This window comes from Nyctereutes procyonoides, unplaced genomic scaffold, assembly GCF_905146905.1.
Source record: "Nyctereutes procyonoides isolate TBG_1078 unplaced genomic scaffold, NYPRO_anot_genome, whole genome shotgun sequence".
NCBI classification, from domain to species: Eukaryota; Metazoa; Chordata; class Mammalia; order Carnivora; family Canidae; genus Nyctereutes; species Nyctereutes procyonoides.
The window spans coordinates 27,391,476-27,412,923 of record NW_026575160.1 but is presented as its reverse complement, the minus strand read 5'-3'; the positions used below and the strand labels follow the sequence as shown (position 1 = coordinate 27,412,923).

The window sequence follows — 21,448 nt, the reverse complement described above, 5'->3', positions numbered from 1 at the left end:
AAAAAAAATGTGTTCTGATATTTAAATTAAAGAGCTTCAATTATGTGGAAAATTAATTCACGAGGAGCTTCTAAGTCTTCAAAAATTTTAGAGAAATGAGCTTTATATTATAAATTAAAAATTATTAGAAATGAGCAGTTTCACAAATCTGTTCAAATATTACTCTCTTGTATAATACCCCACACTCCCCTCAATCAAAAAAATTCCAAAACTATGAGTCTTCATCCCAATTACTTATATTAATATTATTTTAGAATATAACTGCTAATGAAACAAAAGTATAGCAGTGTTGTGTGTAATTTACTTTAGAAAATTACTAGTGAATTTGAAATTTTTCATTTTCATTGGTTGTTTATATACTTTCTTTTGAAAATTGTTCAGATTTTCCCCCAGATTTCTATTTTAGCATATGTGATTGATTTATGCTTTATGCTTTACAAACCATTAATGACATTTAAGCTTTGATATATTTTTTAACAGGTATCTTTCAGTTTATTTTATTTTATATAATTTTTTTGTGGTTCCTTTTATTTGTAGTCTGTTTAAATACCATTTTCCTAACCCAAGATGAAATTAATATTACCATAATTTTTGGTTGGATATTAGATGTCTACAATTTTACATTTAATTAAGTATATTAAGACTTGACATATTTTTGAAAAACGTAACTTTTTAATGCAAATAGCCAATTCATTCAAGACTTTTATTGAAAATCTATGTCTTTGATCTTAGTTTAGAACATTTTTCTTATTATATGTTAATTTTTAAATAAAAGGTCTATATTTAGGGATATCTATTATAGCTCCTCCTCTCCCAAATCTTCTCTCAGTCAATGCGATCACTCTACCTAATGCCTCAAGAAAAAAAAAGGAAAAGAAAACTAAACTTCATCTTTGAATTTGCTCTTCTTCTTACACATAAACCACTAGAAAATCATTTCAATTCAGCTTCCAAAATTTCTAATCTGATCACTTGGAGTTCCACTCCCACCACCCTTATTTAAATCATGCTGTAGTCTGGTCTCCTGAATTGCTTCCTAATTGTTACCCTTGCTATGCTTTTGCTCTCTAAAAATGTAAATAAAATTAAGTCACTCTCCTGCTGCTGAAAACCCTCCAATGTCCTTTCACTGTGCCATGAACCCTGTGATTTGATCCACACATAACTCTCCAGCCGCATCTCATTGTCACTCTATCCTTTGTTTATCTTGCTTCCTGCTTGGGCCATATTTGCCTTCTTGCTCTGCTAGCTTGGGGCACTTTAAGAGCTCTTCCCTCTGCTTGCAGGGCTCCTTCAAAGTAAGCTAGTTTTGCTAAATCCAAATCACTTAAATTTCAGTTTCTCAATGAAGTCTTCTTGAAAACCTAATATAAAGTAGCTCCTTCATTATGTTCCTGGCCTTTTTCTATCATAAAGAAATAGGAAATATTATTGCCTGATTTTTCTGTGTTTATTATCCAGAGCTTCCTCTCCTGTTCCATGAAAGCAGGGAATGTATCTGTCTTGTTCAACACTCTATTCCCTATTCCTGGAACACTGGGTGGTATGAGATGTTGACTGAATAAATGAATAAATAAAAAATGACATCTTCCTATTTACTGTTCCTCTTTTTTCAAATAGAAACATTTCAGATACGCTTAAAATATCTTTAATAAACCTCCATCCAAAATTACTTGGCTAAAAAAAAATTACTTGGCTATTCCTAATTATTCTATGCTTTCCATTGCTCTTGTTTGCTCATTTTATCCTCTTGATAGTACACAGAAAAACTATAATTTTAGTATTTGATATTTAATATATTGTTTTATTTAGTCATTATGAAAGAGTTCATGGTTATCTTTAGGTTATCTATTATATAATTATAAATTCCACTTTCCAAATCTACAGTTTCTTTCTTTGTCATATCTAATTACGATGGTGATGATGCATTGACTCCTGAAATTCATATGAAAATATTCTGATATGAGACTCTCTTATCCATGAAAATTCACTGTTTCCCCTTTAAGGAGAAAGTAAAATTCAGACCTCAGAATCGGGCATTCAAGGCTTCATATATGCCCTTTCAAATTGTGTCCCCCTCTACTCCATAGATAAACCCCCATGCTTGAAAAAAAAAATCCATGCTTGAACCAACCTTTATTCATCAATATTACCCAAAGCTTCTGAGCTTTTGATTGTCTTTTCCCTCTGCAATGCCCTAGTGCCCTTTTCTGCTTATTGCAATGTTTCAGTATGCCCACTTAACATCTTTTTAATTACACCCTTCAGAAATGACTTCTTCCTTTTACACTACTATAGCTCTTGGGTTGAGCCACTCAAACAATGGCTAGTGTATTTTATTTGTGGGTGTCCATTTCTCATACAGTGTAAACATTCAAAAATGCGTTGAGTGAATGGCAATTTTGCCTACTATAAATTTCAGTTCTCACAGAGAACCTGGAAAAAATACTGCCACAGTCACAAACTTACAGAAAAGTTGGAAAAATGGTATAGAGAATTTTTTTTTCTGAACTGTTTTCTTGAACTATTCCTGAAGTAAGTTGCCAGCCTTTTGCCCCATCACTTCTAAATACTTCAGTGTGTATTTCTTATGAATAAGAAATATTGCGTACCTCACCACAGAACTATCAAAGTCAGAAAATTGACAGTAATACATTTTTAGTACTAATACTACCTAATATTCAGCCTCCTTACAAATTCACTTGTCTCCATACTGTGCTCTGCAGCAAAAGGACCCAGTGCAGTTACATTTAGCTTCCCTGTCTAGTCTTGAAAAGTTCTTGTCTTTCTTTGATTTCCATGACCTTGATACATTTGAAGATTACATGCTAGTTGTTTTGTAGATATTCCGTAATTTTAGTTTTTCTGTGTTTCCTCTTGATTAGTTTCAAGTAATGCATCTTCTTGAATAAACATAATAATATAACATGGAAATGATGCTTTATTTTTCTCATTATGCTCTATCAGGTGGAGCATGATTTAGGTCTATCACCTTACTTACAGTGTTCCCTTTGATCACTTGATTAAAGTGGTATCTGCCAAGCTTTTCTATAAAGTTACTCTTTTCTTTTTTGCAATTAATCATCACTTTGTTGGGAGTTGGTTTAAAATTCTATCAGTATAGGCTTTACTCCATTCCTCATCAACTGTCAGTTGATACGTGTGGTAGTCCCCCTGTGTGTGTGCAGTATTGCTTTCTGAGGTCTGGTCCCACACCAGGCCATTCACCCCATGTAGACATAATCCTTAGCCCACTCCATGCCAGGCTGCCCTTCTGTGTGGATCTGTTCCTCTCTGTTCTCAGGTTCTGGTATCCTGATAGGACATCTCTCCTGCCACACCATGGTAAGGCTCTCACACCCTATGCTGGTCACAATGGCTCCATACCATTTCTCACACAGACACCTTATTTTTTGCCCCACCTAATGGCTTTAGGACTAACCTGTTCAAGAAGGAAAGTCAAAACAAAGAATGAAAGGCATAAGAGGAAGAGCTATTATTATTGTTTTAGGTAGAAAGTTTCTGAAATACACGTAGCAAAAAATATTTTAGCTTGACCTAAGGGGCAAGAGGAATGAGATCAGCAACAACTTCTCCAGAATTGTTGGATTGCACGTCACCTTGATATTCCGTGTACATTTTGCTATGTTCCAACTACCATGACAAAAATGACTATGCTAGGTTCTTCATTATGCTGGGCATTTATTGCCCTCCTCATCAGAACTCATTTTATATTTTCTTCTTCCTGAGTGCCCTAACTTCTCAGCCACAAGGTTTGGAAGACTGACTCTACAACTAGTTCCACAGGTAGACACTGATTCTCTTAAGCCAATCAGCTTAACTCAACCCTCCAGGCTACAAATTAGTTCAGAAATGCTCAAGGAACAAGCAAGACCTTAGCCAATCGGCACATATCATTCACCTGGCCACATGACTGGTATGAGGGTAAGGCACTTGACTAACCTGGTCCGGAGTGACTTCTAGGAATGACAGGGTACAAATTCTATCTTCTCTTGGAGTTGGTAATGTGAGGATGTAGGACCTGAGACTACTATAAGAAGACTTTCAAGCTATGCAGGGATCACTGTGTGCAGCCAGAGGATGAAAGAAACCCAGGAAAATCAGAGCTAAGAAAAAAAAATGTTTGCATTCTATCAGAAAATCTTCACTGTCAAGAGGCAATTCAGATTGTTTTAGTTATCTTCCCAGTTGATCCCACAAGTGCTCATGGATTCTGCTTCAGAGTCACTCAGTGTTTATTTCAGAAGATCTTTCTGCTGCTGGCCACTTAAAACTAGTTGTCTCATCCATGCTTCATGATGTATTCAGTCCCTAAAACAAGTCAGATTGAAAACTTGTTCTTGACAACATTTCAAACCCTTCCTCACTCACTCTCAGTTGTATTTGCATCACTATAATTCCTAGGTTTCTGGTCCCACAACGTTCATATTCATTGTGACTTCTGGATCCTTCTCTTTGGGCCTCCTTCAATCTCCCATGCTGGCTTATTAGACTTTGACTCCCAACATCATTTTTTAACTTCTGTGTTGGCCCAAATGCTCCTCTCCATCTATTGAAAAACTCTGTGCTTCAGTTTCCACCTGGCAAAATCTCACCATCTGAGCATATCTTCCTTTTTCGTGAACATTGGAATTCGAGCACACAACAAATGAAGGATTCTCACTCTGTGTCAGATACCATATTAAAGATCTTGACAACGTATTTTCCCTTGACATAAATGTTATAAATCACATATTCATAATTTATGAAATTAAAATACAGTCAAACTTTGAACAACATGGGGGCTAGGGGCACCAACCACCCCCGCCCTGCAGTCAAAAATCAATGTATAACTTTTTTATAAAGATTTTATTTATTTGAAAGATAGAAATAGCACGTGCACAAGTGAGGGAAGGGGCAGAAGGAGAGGGAGAAGCAGATTCCCTGCTGAGCAGGGAGCCTGATGCAGGGCTTCCTCCCAGGACCCTGAGAAGGCAGACAGTTAACTGACTGAGCCCTCAATGTATAACTTACAATCTCCCACAAAACATAACTACCATAGCTGACTGTTGACCAGAGCTGTATAGAAAATACAATCAATCAACTCATATTTTGCAGGTAATATGTATTATATACTGTATTCTTACATAAGGTTAGCTAGAGAAAAAAAGTTAAGAAAATCATAAGGAAGAGAAAATACGTTTACAGTACCTTACTGTATTTATTGAAAAAAATATGAGTAGAATCGCACCCACACGGTACAAATCCATGTTGTTCACAGGTCAACTGTATTCATTTTATTTTAAAATCACATATATGAATCCGGTTGGCATGCCTTTATTCTAACTAGTGTTCTTTTTATAGTGCATAGCTGAATTCAAACTAGAATTAATAAGGATGGTTTTATTGTGATTCTTTAGATTCCTAAACCATTAGGTTTCTGTGGACATTTCAGAACCAAATATTTTCTTGGCTAAAAAAAAGGGTCAGTTGATGTTTCTTAATACCTGGTTAGCTATGGACAAAAAGAACTATTTTATGGTTAGTGTTTTAACTTCTAAAATGAAGCACATTTTGAACAGGGATGTGTTACGTTAGTATCTGTGGATAGTCTGACTACTATCATTAGTTATAGAAACATTTCTCAATCTGTTGGAACAAGGCAGGCACTGTGCCAGGTTCTGCAGACACCATGGTAAGCAATAAGATGTGTTCTGTGCCCTTGTGGAGCTTACCCAAATGGTGAAAGACAAATATTGACTGAAGTATCACTCAGAAAACATGCAATCACAACATACTTAAGTTCTCATTTGAATCTTTCCCTTGCATTCGTGTAGGTATGATGTCTTGAGTAAGGTACATAGGAAAGTTCTTGAACCAGGAGTCTGAATCCAGATGCTCACTCAGGCTAAGCAGATATTCAACCCAGTGAAGAAGGAGGGTAGGAAATGTGGCAAAAGACGGATGCACATCCAATCTAAAGGGACATGATGCTACACGGAAATGTGGGTTTGGAATTCCCAGAGCTTCATGTTTTCTAGAGCTGGATTTCTGAACATTAAAAAAAATTAAAAATTGTAGGGCCAGAGCAAAACATGTATGAAGATTTGGCCTGCAAGCCATCAGTTTGCTGTATATAACAAATAGTGAAGCTTAGGTTTAGAATGATCCAGTTTAATACTCTATCTATTTTTGTATATTCTTATATATCTTAGTATCTTATATATCTTATTTGATTTGATTACCTATATATCTTACATACTTTCTCATAAGCAAATTTAAGTACTGCTCCTGAGCACCACCTCTCTGTGGAATGTGTAAACTACCCAGTAAATGATTTTGGACAGTGACAATTATGAAGTGCTAATCTTCATAAATTCTGTTACATTTCATTTTCATATGGAAACATCCATTATTCTCTGCCTCTTTAAATTGTGATAAACTGTACTGTGTAAGCTAACTATATCACATGGTTTCTTCTACTTCTAAATTCTTTATTTTTTTGTATGTATTTTATAATTATGTCATTTGGTAATATTTATGCTACAAAAACCCCTTTAATTGTCACTAACTCTTCTTTGAACTTCTTATGCATTTTTCTTACCATAAACGAGTAAGTTATTCATGATTTAAATCTCATTTGAAAAAAAAATAAGTAAATCTCATTTGATATTCTATGGTCTGCTTTGAAATTTCTTTAAGCTACAACCATCTTTGTCTGGCCATATGGTGTTTGGACACAATTGGGGATTGATCAGTAATTTGTTAACATGCCCTTTCTTAAGAGTTTCCTGTGAAAAATCTTTGCATATAGGTACTATCTTTGCATATAGGTACTCTTTTGTTTTTGGAGAAGAGAAAGAGATTTTTAGTTAACATTTTAATTTTTACAGAAGGCTGTCAACCTTAAAGTCTGCCTATATGATGTTTAAGGAAGGCAGAGGGTGCATAGTTAATCAAAAACTGCATACAGGTGCCTGGTGGCTCAGTCGGTTAAGTGTCTGCCTTCTGCTCAGGTCATGATCCCAGGTTCCTGGGATTGAGCCCCGCATTGGGCACTCTGCTAAGCAGGGAGTCGGCTTGTTACCCTCTCCTCCCTGCTCTGCTCTCTCTCTCTCTCTCTCTCTCTCTCTCTCAAATAAATAAAGTCTTAAAAAAAAAAACCCTCAGAATAAACATTCATTGAACTCCAGTACCCTTCATATATGTGTGGCCTAACTCTCATCTAGAATCTTGTTGAGAGAAGCAATTCATTCATTCCTCCAGAAATTCTAAGATTGTTTCTTAGGAGTCTTCAGAAAACTGCATAAATGGGCCAAGTTATCTGGGTCTGCTGTAAAATTAGTTTTACTGAGTTGTACTTTGGAATGCTGTCTATATTCCATCAGGACATATGCAAATAAACAGGCTTAGGTAAGCACGTTCATAGCCACTCTAGCCATGACATGGTGGTCAGTGTTTACCATATTACTCAGGAAAAGCCGGTCATAGACAGATGATATAGGAAATATGGCATAACCAGATCTGCAGCCCAAATCTAATGGTCATTGCAGCACTCTGTTATATTTTATTGACCTTCATCTTCTACTTTCTTTTTTTTTATTGATTGATTAATTGATGAGAGAGAGAGAGAGAGAGAGAGAGAGAGAGAGAGAGAGAGAGAGGCAGAGACACAGGAGGAGGGAAAAGCAGGCTCCATGCCGGAAGCCCGACGTGGGACCCGATCCCGGGACTCCAGGACTGCGCCCTGGGCCAAAGGCAGGTGCTAAACTGCTGAGCCACCCAGGGATCCCCCTACTTTCATTTCTAGTATACAAGATTACACCCTTTTATTTTATACATCTTTATATATCTTTTTTTTTTTTTTTTTTTTTTTTACTAATGCATCCCTATAAGCTGTGTGGCAAAATTTGGTCTTAGTGACTACAAGCCAATGAAGTTACTATAAAATCACTGACAATTTCCATCTATTTTTCTTTGATGAATCTAGTACTTTATAACATTTCCAATATATGCTTTCTTACTACTTTTTCTCTAGGCTACATTCCCTAAATCTAAACATCAGCTTGTTAAGAGTCTTGGAAAGAAAAAAATAACAAGCTACTGCCTATGGATAAAATCCAAGAGACATCATGATGATCTCCTTTCTATCTCTCTAAAAGTATGTTGTTTCTGTTTTGTTTTGTTTTTTACCAAATTTGTGGAGCCCACAATATTATAAATTCTGAAATGTGACTATCAAAACTACAGCTTGTAATAAGAAGTCCATTTTTTTTTTTAACAGCAAGAAAAATGTAACGAGGAAATTCCACAATTGTGGCAAGGAAATGGGGTCATTGAATTTAAACTCCTAGAAATTTCAGTAACCCTACTTCCCAAGAAGGCCTCTGGCTTTAAAATGCAAAATTTTTAGGGAAAAAACAACAATAAGAAAGACAGCTTACTCACTAGGCTAAATAGTAAATTGTCAGATGGCACAAACTGCCATTTTTACAGAAACATTAACAGGACTGTGATGTGTAGTCACAGTGGTGAGGCTCATTTTATTATTCACCACTGGGTAATGGAGGCCCAGCTGCCAAATCTGGTGAGAGTATGAGAAGGACACCTGCTTTAAAACTGAAGGGAAACTCTTTAAGGAAGTTGAGGTGAAATAAATATGACCTAGGAGATTTGAATAACCAGTTGGCCAACTTAAACCTCTTGTCAAGCCTTGTTTTAACTCACTTTGTATATCAATGGCATTAATCTTGCACCTTTCCCTGTCAAGTTATATATTAAAATATAAGCATTTAATATTGAGAACTCCATGATTGAAAACTTAAGGTGAAATTTAAAAATACAGTTGAAACAGAATATTGGAAGGAAGCAATTCTACTGTGACAGGTCTCTCTGACTTTCAAAATCTTTTACTGTTCTGATAGTGCTCTAATTCAGTCTCTCCTTTTCCCCAACCCGCCCCATATCTATTTTTTTTCAACAGCACTATGCCAACAAATTAATTTTCAATTAATTAGTTTACCTTGTCTGTCACCTAAGAAACCACACCAGGATATTATTAAGAAATGCTGCATTTTATAATAATTTACAAGAACCTTTTTTTGCAATATTTTCATGAACTCTACAAAAGTTTATGGCCTTTTTCTATTTACCCACTGACAATGTTTTGGGTATCTATTGATTTTGTTAACTTTTCTTGAAAGCTTCCATCTTAGCCAAAATTCTGTTGTTCAACACACAGTAAGAAATACACTTTTACTGGTTCAAATCTCCTTCATCCTATTAAAAAAAAAAAAAAAAACTTAAACAAAAGATTAAATCTGATTTCAGACCATTTCCCAACAGCAATCATGTGTATCCCATTGGGAAAAGAAGGAAATTCTTAACAACTTAGAACTGACCCACAGTCGCTGCTTACAATGAAATGACATCAGCATTGGACTGCGTGGTATGTCAGGGTGGAAATGGAATATAATTTCCTCAAAAGAAGAGAATACTTTTTAACCAAATGTCCAATGCTCTGGTGAAAAACTTGAAGATTAACATACCTTCTACATGAAACAACTCTATTTGCTCTAATATAGGTGTTTTCAAAGCCCATGTGGACAATATTTTTTATAGGATAAATAAACAAGAGATTGGTTGAATAACTGAATGAATGAATAAACAGAACTAGGGAGGAACCTCTTATCTTAGAGGATATCTGGAGTTTAACATATTTATGTGTTCTTATCTATGTTTATATAGCATTTAACTTTTGAAGTTAAATTCATATAAAAATTAACTACCTGTGACAATAAATACTTCTGTTACAGAAGACTGGGAAAACTGTTTCTCTGAGTAATTTTTCTGATAAGGTTAAGTTGCCCACAATCTATTTTAATCATGTTAGATGTAAAATCAAAAAGCACATTTGGGAGAAGAGATAGGGGATATGATTATGTGTGATTAATATTTCCTTATTATACTTTTCTGCATTTTTCAAATATTTCAGCAGTAAGTATGTATTTTTTCATATGAAAACATACTAAATAACTTTAAATGTTACTGAATAATTCCTATTATAATAGGAAGTATCTCAGATAAACAAAATGCCCTGATACACATATACTCAGAAATAGCCTGAGGATCCTGAGCCCCAAACAGTCTGGAGATTATTCTTTTCTCCTTCTTCCTCTTGCATCTATCAATAGATTGCTGCCCAGGATTAGCATTCTTTCTCAGGATTCTCCCCACTTATGAACCCTAAATCTAGGTCAGCGTGGCATTCTCATAGGTAAACCAGCAGAAGTGAAAGAGAAGAAGGACCACAGACAGGGTAGTTGCTACAGCCCTTCCTGGCCCCTGGCCACACTCCCTGGTTCCTTTCACAAAACTGCAGTGGTCCAGGGGGAGCTCTCAGCTCTGAAGTAGCTGTAAGGACCTATGTGACCTTGGGTGGCCTGAATCTAGTCTTCCTCCCAGGTCCAGGATATCCTGCATTTGGTAAACAAATCCTGCGGTTAGTATATTTTAGTGCTTTTTGCTCTTCATTATAAAGTAAGAAAAAAAACCCTAAAGCTTAAAAAGCTTTACCTCCAGAAAGCGGGGGGGGGGGGGGGGGTTAAGAGAGAAAGTTTTCTACCTCCTATAATTTTCCTCTTTGCTGTTTGTAGTAAAACCTTTAAGAAACCTTAAAGGACTGTTTGTTATGCCGTGTGTTATGTTCAGGGAAAGCAGCATAAAGGAGAAACCATAAGTAATTACTGTGCACTTGATTAGGGAGGTTAGAAAGCCTTATCTGAAGTAAGAAGACATTGGTTAAAAGAGAAAAAAATCAAAAGGCAACAAGCAATGGCTTGTAAGCACCGATCCTAAACAAGGAACTCTCTCGTAGCTAGCAGAGCTAGAGCAGAGAGGCCTACGGTTATCCTTTTTTCTTCTAACGTTTGGGTAAATAGGTTCAATTCTGAGAGAATGAGCAGGAAGCCTAATTTGGGCCGCGGGTCTGGCTGAAATCTCCAAACAAGATTTAGCATTAGAAGAGCTGGTATTTGGACCCTCTGACTCCTCTGTCTACTCCTCAGTCTGTCTCTTGTTAGAGGTGGAGGCAGGAGTGATTCAAGCCTCATTAGTAGATAAGACAGACTTTTCTCTGCTGTTGAAGAGCTAAACCTTCAGTGGTGTGAAGAGAAGAGTTACCCAACTATTATCTGCACAAGCAGAACTTCAGTCATAATTCGGCTGAATACCGCGAAGACTCTGTGCGTGCATCTACCAAGAGGACCTGACTGAGTCTGGGTAGTCAGGGAAAGCTTTCTGGAGGAGGAGAGCCCCCCGCTGCACTCAGAAAGACGAGCTGTAAGGGCTACGGGGAGAGGGTCATTGTGTAGAGAGCACCCTAGACAAAGGAAGCGTGGGGCAAAAGGAGGAGGGCACAACTAGTCGCTAGAGAAGTCCATCTGCTGGCTGTGGGAAAGGAAGTTGAGTAAATGTCAGTGAGTAGGGCAGGGGCTTTCTTCCGCAGGCCCAGGTCAGTGGGACGTCTTTAAATGATTTTAAGTCATAATCAGATTTTTGTTTTTTAAGCTAATCAGTAGGGCTGCATTGAGGAGAATGTTTCGAAGGGGCATCAAAAAAGCTCCTAAAGAGATCATTGCGACAGCCAAGGGACCCCGTGGCTTTCTCAACCTTCGCTAGAACCCTGAAGCTCCAGGAGTCACCTGCCCACTGTCCAGTCAGAGGGAAAGGATATGTCCTTATTCTAACTATATTATGGAGATACGCCCTGGGTTTATGTGGCAGGGGGCAGGACCATGTATCTCCAATAGAATTAATGCCACTAGTTTCTCTCATGCTATCAGCACGGACACATGCCCTCAAGTCACGATAGCTAGAATGAACTTTTGAAGGCTAGGTGGAGAAAGCAATCATTCCTTTCTCATTTTTCTTGGACCTATTTTCTATTTATCCCCCCAGATGGCCAAACTCATTCCACTTCTAAGAGGGAGATGCCACTACCTGGCAGCTCTTTATTTCTAACTCTGACCTTTTGTCCAAAGCCCAGACAAAGATTTTCAACATAGTCCTTATACCTATTGCTCACTGGATATTTTGAAAGTGTCTCCAACTCCATATTTGTAATACTGCACTTGTTTTCCAGTCTACTTTGAATTTCATATCTATTAATGACTGGAAATCCCAAAGTAATGTCACCATCTATCACTCTTTTAAACATTAACTAAGTTTATCTTCTAAATATCTCAAATTTGTTTTCTCTTTTATCATTATTATTATTATTATTATTATTATTATTATTATTATAGTTTAGCCAGTGCTAATGCTTATTTGGGGGCTTAGTATGTGTCTGGCACTGGTGTTAAGCACTTTATATTGTCACTTAATCTGCATGATGATTCTATGCTCTTATTATCCCAATATTCAGAAGTAATTGAGAATTAGGAGAGGTTACATTATTCCCAAACTGATGGATATCAAACACAAGGCCCTTCACAATTTGAGCCTATGTTCCCTCTTCAAGGTCATTTCTCACAATATATCCAGCTTCTACGAGTTGGGGATAATCAGTCTCTTGACCATTTCCTAAATATGCCACAGTCTTCAGTGCCTCTGAAGTAAGTCATTCCTGACTCAATTTTCACGGTCAACCTTAAGTGTTAGCTCCTTTCTGAAATCTTGGGCTTTACTGTTATCCATCTCCAAAGGTCTTTAGACACATTTCTATCCTACTACTCACCTCTTGCTGCAATTATTTGTTTTTAAGTATGTCTTCCTCAGGAGAGTTTTAGTCTTCCAGGTGTGAAAAAATATCTGATGCACCCCCCTACATCTAGAGTCCAGAACCTAGAGCCTGGAAGGTGGTAGGAATTCTGTGACTTTAAACCAAAAGAACAGTGATGGCTAACGTTTATCCTAAGACACTGTGCTACATTCTCACACATACTGTGCATTAACCTTCACAACAGCCCTATGAAGCAGGTGCAGCTCTCACCCCCATTTCACACACAAAGCAGCTGCGTAACAGTCACAGAGATTATAAACTGTCCCTCAACATCCACCTTCCCTTTTCCTCTCATGGAAATAGAATCCTCAATTGTCCAGTGTCTTCTGGCCATCCAGAACAAGACTTCACTTTCAGGCCTCTGATTAGGTAGGCCTTGTGACAAAGACCTAAATCCTGGCTGTATTCATGACAAGGAAGACGATATCTACCTCACAGTGCTTTTCCTTGCCTTTTGGCTGGAAAGAGAATATGGTGATGAGTCATCTTGGACCACATAAAGGAGGGTTACACTAGAAATGGCAGAGCAAGATGAAAAGGTAGTCTGGGCTCCTCAAGACCTCACAGAGCAGGTTCATTTTGATAGATTATTTCCAAAAATGGCTCCAAGAATTCCTCCCATTCTACAAGTCCTTTTGCACTGACTTTTCCATCTCTCTCATCCAAAGGTATTTTTCCTCCCTTTATATCTGGGCTGTAACCTATGTTAGCCAATAGAATGTAACAGAAATGACATTGTGACTTTTGGGCTCGACCTTAAGAGGCCTTGCAGCCTCTGTTGGCACCTTCGTGGAAGCTGGTCCCCACATCAAGAAGCTTGGGCTGGACTACCAAATGAGAGACCACAGGAAGAGAGTGAGGTCACATGCAGGAGAATCAAGTGGCTGCAGCTGCAGCCAGCACAAAGGCATGAGACATATCATTTAGCACATCTTGAATACTCAAGAACCACTTGAGTCAGCTCAGCTGATATGATATGCAGCAGAGATGAGCCTTCTTCACTGAGCCTTGCTCAAATTCCAGACCCTTGAGTCAAGAGCTTTTTTTAAGCCCCTAAAGTTTTGTGGCAGTTTGTCATACAAGAATATAACTAAAACAGCCACTATACCAGCTGGACTTTTATGAAAAAGGAAACTAATATACTGTAATTAGTCCCTGTTATTTTGTGCCTCTGTGACATGAGTAGACCTTATATTCTGGCTATACAGTAACTTAACCAAGTTCCTACAGCAAGGGCCTGAAAGAGGATTTGCAGCAAGGCAGATTAGCTACAGAGCCCAGGCTCTAAATCATAGATTTATACTCTCTGGGAGGAAAAGAGCAAAAGAAGAGAAAAAAAATACATTTATTTATGAAAAACAATGTATTTTCTTCCAAATAATCAATGACACAGCTTCTGTCATAAGGTAGGAATTACTTTGATATTTATTAATGATAATATATAAACTGACATTATAGGCTTCCTATTTGGCTGATAGGTAAGACCTATATTCTAGTTTCAATCTTCACCAGTATTTTTCTACAAAAATCATACCATCCTAGAAGTCTGCAGTGCCCACTAAGTATGCAATATAACTTTTCTGCTTAATGTAATAAAAAATGTAACTTATAAACATCTTACCTGCTTTTCCACCTGCTTGGAATGTGCCCCCCCCCCCCCAATTTCTCTGCAGTTCTTTTTTCACATTTTCATTTAACTAATCTCTATTCTGTGGAAACTCTCCTGAGCAACCGAATCCCTATGGATTCCATAGCACCTGCTACCAGTTCTATACATCTGGGCAGAAGAGATATAGAAGAAGTTCAGAGTAATACAGGTCTATCTGAAGAAACAAGAAAAACCACAAGATATACAGATATCTTAGTATTCTTAGTGTTTTATCCATTATTTATCCCAAAGCTATTTATGGGCTACTCATTGTGTGATATATTGCCTCAGATGCTACTGAGAATTATAAATAAGGATAAGGTAAAATCACTTCAAACAAGAAGTTACAGTGTGGTAGGGGAGATAAACCATGGTACACAAATAATTACAAGTCAAAATAGTAAATAATGAGTCCCAAAAGAGAAGGCCACTGGAATCTCTTAACTCTACTTGACAAAGTACCATGTATATCTTTTTCCTTATTATTAAAATATAAGCCTCTTCAAAGAACAAACTTTATCATATGATCTTTGTACTTCACAGCCTCTGGTTGACCATTTTTATCATTGTAAACATTCAATAAACATTAAGGTATTGTCCTGATTCATTTAAGGAACACAAATAAGCACTTAGGAAATGCTAAGTGGGGACATCTGGGTGGCTCAGTGGTTGAGCATCTGCCTTTGGCACAGGGCATGATCCCAGGTCCAGATATCAAGTCCTGTATCGGGGTCTCCTTGAGGAGTCTGCTTCTCACTCTGCCTATGTCTCTGCCTCTCTCTGTGTGTCTCTTATGAATAATAATTTAAAAAATAGTGATTGCCTTAAATCCCACATTATTTTGAACTTCTCTCTCTGAGGGAGAATTAATGAAGTTTTACTTTATTGTGCCTTAAAGCATAATATAACAAATTAATAATATAACAATTTTCAGGAGAATGTCTTAATATTTTTATTAGAAATTTCTGTGACTTATGAAGCTTGAATAGCTGATCACCTTAAATTTATGAACTGCTTGCTCTGAAAATGTTATTTTAACAGTATTTTTTAACATCAAAATTTTCCAGGGAAACAAAAGGGCTATATACTATGTATAATTTTATTTTCTGTACTAATTGTTCTGTTGAGGATTGTGAAATGTTAAATGAAAATAGTGCAATATTACTAATTTAATTGTTGTCTAAACCTAAAATTGTGTATAAGGAAATGTAGATAACATGAAAAAACTGAGGAAAATGGGAAGATGAGTGAATGAGGACATAACACAGCCTCTTTGAGGCACTGGAGGGGAAGAAATCATGCTTCTACAGTTCTAAGCTTGAACTCTGAGTTGGGCCACTTATATTCCATGCTTTTTTGGGTAAGCCATTTGAACTTTTCTTAACTTCAGTTTTCTCAAATGTAATGGATATAAGAATAATTATCTTATATAGATATTGTAAAACATAAATGAACAATGTATAAAAACTACCTAGCCCAGTGCCTCACATATGGTAGGCATGCAAACAAAAGCAACAGTTGGGTACTCTGACAAGTTTAATATTTCAATGGCCCACTTTTTTCTTCTGTAAGAAAAGGGGATTGACTTTGGAGCATGCCAGCATATTGAATTCAACAACTTATACATCTCTAGGAGGAGGAGGAGGTGGAAAAACAGGAGAAGGAGGAAAAGCACAAAGAAAGAAAGAAGAAAAAGAAAAGACAGGACAAGACAAAACTAGGAAGAGTGCTAGGATGCCAACTATTATTTTTCCAAGTAAGAGAGATGACGATCAAAAGAACATTCCCTTTGAAATTTTTGTTTTTATCACAAGCCACTTAATCATGGTTGGTGTTTATCTACAAATTGTATTTGAGAGCCACTGGATTAAATATTGTTCTGTAGCTCTGTTTTTCTGTAACATTGAATATTGTTTGATTCTGATTCCATGCCAGCATGATACACAGATGTACACAGATTACATGGATAAAACCTTGAATGCCAATTAAAAAATAAATTCACTTGTAACTGAGATATAAAAGAAAGAGTAAAAAAAAAGATGTACAAGATCGACATAATTAACTTAATCATGCTAAGATTATGGATGTCTAGTCTTTTGCTTCACAATTTATGACAATTATTTGCTTTCTTCTGCCCCCAGTTTTATTGAGGAATATATCACTTTAAAAGTTTAAGAAATACAACATAGTGGTTTGATTTATATATTTTGCAAAAATGATTACCACAAGAGGTTCAGCTAATATCCATTGTCTCATAAAATAAAAAGAAAAAATCCAAGAATTTTCTACCCTGCAAAGTTATCACTCAGAATTGAAGGAGAAATAAAGTTTTCCAGATATGCAAAAAACTACAGGAGTTAATCACCACTAAACTGGCCTTATAAGAGAGTTAAAGGGACTTATTTAAATTGAAAATAAATGGTACTAATTAATATCAAGAAAATATATGAACATAAAAATTTTACTGGAAAAGGTAAATATATAGCAAAGACACTGGATCAATTACTTATAAAGGAGTTATGAAGGCTGAACAATAAAAGTTGTAAAGTTAACTAAAACTAAAATGGTTAGTTAAGAGTTGCATAAAATAAAAAGATGCAAAATGTGACATCAAAAATATAAAAGTGAGGGGATCCCTGGGTGGCTCAGCGGATTAACACCTGCGTTTGGCCGAAAGCATAATCCTGGAGTCCCGGGATTGAGTCCCACATCAGGCTCCCTGTGTGGAGCCTGCTTCTCCCTCTGCCTGTGTCTCTGCCTCTCTCTCTCTCTCTCTCTCTCGAATAAACAAATAAAATCTTAAAATATATATACATATATATATATAAGTGAGGAAGAGAGTGTTAAAATGTAATTTTTGTTCAAATTTAAGTTCCTATCAACTTAAAACTAACCATTATATACATAGGAAGTTATATATGAATCTTACAGTAAACATTAAGCAAAAACTTATAGTAAGTGCAAAAGAAAATTAGAAAGATATGTAAATATAATGCTGAAGAAAGCTATCACACCATAATGTGAAGAAGAAATTAACAGAGAAAACCTTCAGAAACAGCCAGAAAATAACAAAATGTCAATGAGTACATACCTATCAATAATTACTTTAAATATAACTGTGCTAAATTATCTAATTAAAAGACACAGGGTGGCTAAAAAAAAAATCCATCTTTAGGTTATATACAAAGGATTCACTGCAGACATAAGGACAAAAACTGTAAGAAATGGAGAAAAATATTCCATGCAAATGAAAATGCAAAGAAAGCTGGCATAGCTATACTAATATTAGCAAATGACTTAATAAAAAGGCTATAATAAAAGACATAATGATAAAGGGGTCAATCCAACAAGAAGATATAATATTTACAAATATCTATGCACCCAATATAGATGCACCAAAATGTATAAAGCAAATATTAATGGACATAAAGGGAGAAACTGATAGAAATACAATAATAGTAGAGGACTTCATCACCCTACTTACAACACTGGATAATCATCCATACAGAAAACAAGGTAATATTAGCTTTACACAATTCATTAAACCAGATGGACTTATTAGATATATATAGAACATCCATCCAAAAGCGGAAGAATTCCGAGTCTTCTTAAATACACATGGAACATCTTCCAAAACAGATCACCTATTAGGCCACAAAACAAGTCTCGCTTAAATTCAAGAAGATCAGAATCACATTAAGCATCTTTTCTGACCATATGGTATGAAATTAGAAGTCAATTACAAGGAAAAAAAATGGAGAACATACAAAAGTGTGGAAATTAAACAGCACGATACTGAACAACCAATGGATCACTGAAGAAATCATGGGGGAAAAAGCTAGCAACAAATGAATACAGGAATACAACATACTGAAATCTACGGAATAGATCAAAAGCAGGTCGAAGAAGGAAGTAAAGAGCAATATAGGTATACCACAAGAAAGAAGAAAAATCACAATCTAACTTATAACACAAAGGAACTAAAAAAGGAAGAAAAAATAAAGCCCAAAGTTAGCTGAAGGAAGGAAATAACAAAAATCAGAAAGGAAAAAAATGAAATAAAGACTAAGCAAACTACAGAAAAGATCAATGAAACTAAGAGTTGGTTCTTTGAACAGATAAACAAAATTGACAAGCCCTTAGAGTTAGACTAAACGAGAAAAAGAGAAAGGGCTTGAGTGACTGGGCGGCTGAGTCATCTAAGTATCTGCCTTCAGTTCAGGTCATGATCCCAGTGTCCTGGGATTGAGTCCCACATTGGGCTCCCTGCTCACTGAGGAGCCTGCTTCTCCTTGCTCCTGTGCCCCACCTCCCACTCATGCTCACTCTCTTTATCTATTGCTCTATCTCAAATAAGTAAAATCTTTAAAGAGAGAGAGAGAGGGCTCAAATAAATAAAAAATAGAAATGAAAGAGAAGTTACAAATGATACCACAGAAATACAAAGAATCATAAGAAACTACTACAAATAATTATATAACAACACTTTGGGCAAACTAGAAGAAATGAATAAATTCCTACAAACACACAGTCTTCCAAGGCTGAATCCTGAAGAAAATCCAAATAGATCAATTTCCAGTAAAAAGATTGAATCAGTAATTAAAAAACTCCCAACAAACAAAATTCTAAAACTAGACAGTTTCATTGGTGAATTCTACCAAATGTTCAAAGAAGACTTAATATCTATCCTTCTAAAATATTCAAAAAGTTAAAGAGGAAGGATCATTCCAAACTCATTTTATCTGACCAGCATTACCCTGATCCTGATACCAAAACTAGATAAGAACATCACAAAAACAGAGAGAGGGAGAGAGAGAAAGAGAAGAAAATTATTGGCCAATATCTTTAATGAACACAGATGCAAAAATTATCAAATATACTAGCAAATTGAATTTAATAATACAATACAGAAAAGAATCATATACCATGATCAAATGGGATTTATTGCAAGGATGCAGGACAGTTTAATATCCACAAGTCAATCAACATGATACACCACAAAAACAAAATAAAGGATAAAAATCATACTAGCATCTCAACAGAAGCAGAAACAACAAATGTCAAAACCAATTTATGATAAAAAATTCTCAAAAAGGTGGGTACAGAGGGAACCTAACCTCAACATAATAAAGGCCATATATGACAAACCCACATCTAACATCCCACTCAATGGTGGAAAATGGAAAGTTTTTCTTCTAAAATTAGGGACAAGACAATAATACCTACTATCATCACTTTTATTTAACATAGTCTTGGAAGTCATAGCCACAGCATTAAGGCAAGAAAAAGAAATAAAAAGCATCCAAGTTGAAAAGGAAGAAGTAAATATATCACTATTTGCAGATGACATACTATGTATAAAAAAACCTTACTTGAAACCAATATTGCACTATCGTCGCTATTGAGTTCCTACTATTTAAAAAAAAATTTGAAGGAAAAAAAGAAACCTTTAAAGTCACCAAAAAAACTTGTTAGAATAAACATATTCAATAAAATTAAAAGAAACAAAATCAATATGCAAAATATGTGAAATTTCTATACACTAATAACAAATTATCAGGAGAAATTAAGAAAACAATGCCATTTACTATTGCATCAAAAAGAATAAAATACTGAGGAATAAACTTAACCAAGAAGGTTTAAGACCTGTACTCTGAAAACTATTAGGCCCTGATGAAAGAAACTGAAGACACGAATAAATGGAGAGATATCCTGTGCTCATGATTTGTAAAAATTTGTATCATCAAATACCAAAATAATCTACAATTCAATATAATTCCTACCAGAATTCCAATGACCTTATTCACAGAACTAGAAGAAAGAATTCTGAAATGTGTAGGGAACTACTAAAGATCCTGAAAAGACAAAGCAGTCTTGAAAAGAACAAAGTCAAAGGTATCACACTGTCAGATTTCAAACTATACCACAAAGGTATAAGTACTCAAAACAGTATGGTATTAAAATAATAGACACGTAAATCAGTGGAAAAGAACTGAGGGCTCAGGAATAAACCCACATGTATAGAGACAATTAATTTATGATAACAGAAGCAAGAATACACAACAGTTGTTTTAATAAATGGTGCTGGGAAAATTGGACAGCTACACGCAAAAAAATGAAACTAGACCACTGTCCTAGATTGTGCATAAAAATTAACTCAAAATAGATTAAACACTTGAATGGATGACCCTAGACCATAAAATTTCTAGAAAAAACATCAATCTTAGTGATATGTAGTGAGTCTGACTCCAAAGGCAAGAGAAACAGTTACAAAAATTAACAAATGGGATTTTCTCAAACTAAAAAGCTTCTGCACAGTGAAGTAAACTATCATCAGAATAAAAAGGCAATCTACTGACTGGGAAAAGATATTTACAAATCATATATTTAATAAAAGGTTAATAGCCAAAATATATAAAGAACTTATACAACTGAACAATTAAAAAAATCTTTTAAATGGGCAGAGAGTCTGAACAGATATTTTTTCCAAAGAAGAGGTAGACATGGCCGATAGGCAGTGAAAAGATACTCATTGCTAATTATTAGGGAAATGCAAATCAAAACCACAATGAAATATCACTTTGTACCTGTTAGAATGGCTATTATCATTCTAATAATAATAATAATAATAATAAAAAACAAGAAATAACAAGTGTTGGAGAGGATGTGGAGAGAATGTATACATACACGATTGGTGGGCAAGCAAAGTGGTGCATCCACTACGGAAAACAGTATGAAGAGTCCTGAAAAAATTAAGAATAGACTTACCATATGATCTAGTTATTCCATTTCTGGGTATTTAAGCAAAGAATATGAAAACACTAATTCAAAAAGATACATGCACCCGTATGGTCATTGAAGCATTATTTACAATAGCTAAGATATGGAAACAACCTAAGCATCCATTGATGGGTGAATAGATAAAGAGAATATAATATATACAATGGACTGCTACTCAGCCATAATGAACAAAATCTTTCCATTTATGACAACATGGATGAACCTTGAGAATATTATGC

General features: G+C 35.7%; 1 protein-coding gene across 10 annotated transcripts in view; it reads right to left on the bottom strand.

Annotated features, from left to right (window-relative positions):
• Positions 1-21,448, bottom strand: part of FOXP2 (forkhead box P2) — a 560,309-nt gene that overhangs the window by 278,859 nt on the left and 260,002 nt on the right. The window contains exon 3 of one of the 10 annotated variants that reach the window (XM_055314793.1): positions 21,117-21,172. The exons of the other annotated variants lie outside the window; for them this stretch is intronic. The gene's annotated coding sequence lies outside the window, so the exon portion shown is untranslated. The remainder of the gene's footprint in view (positions 1-21,116; positions 21,173-21,448) is intronic. 10 annotated transcript variants of the gene reach the window in all.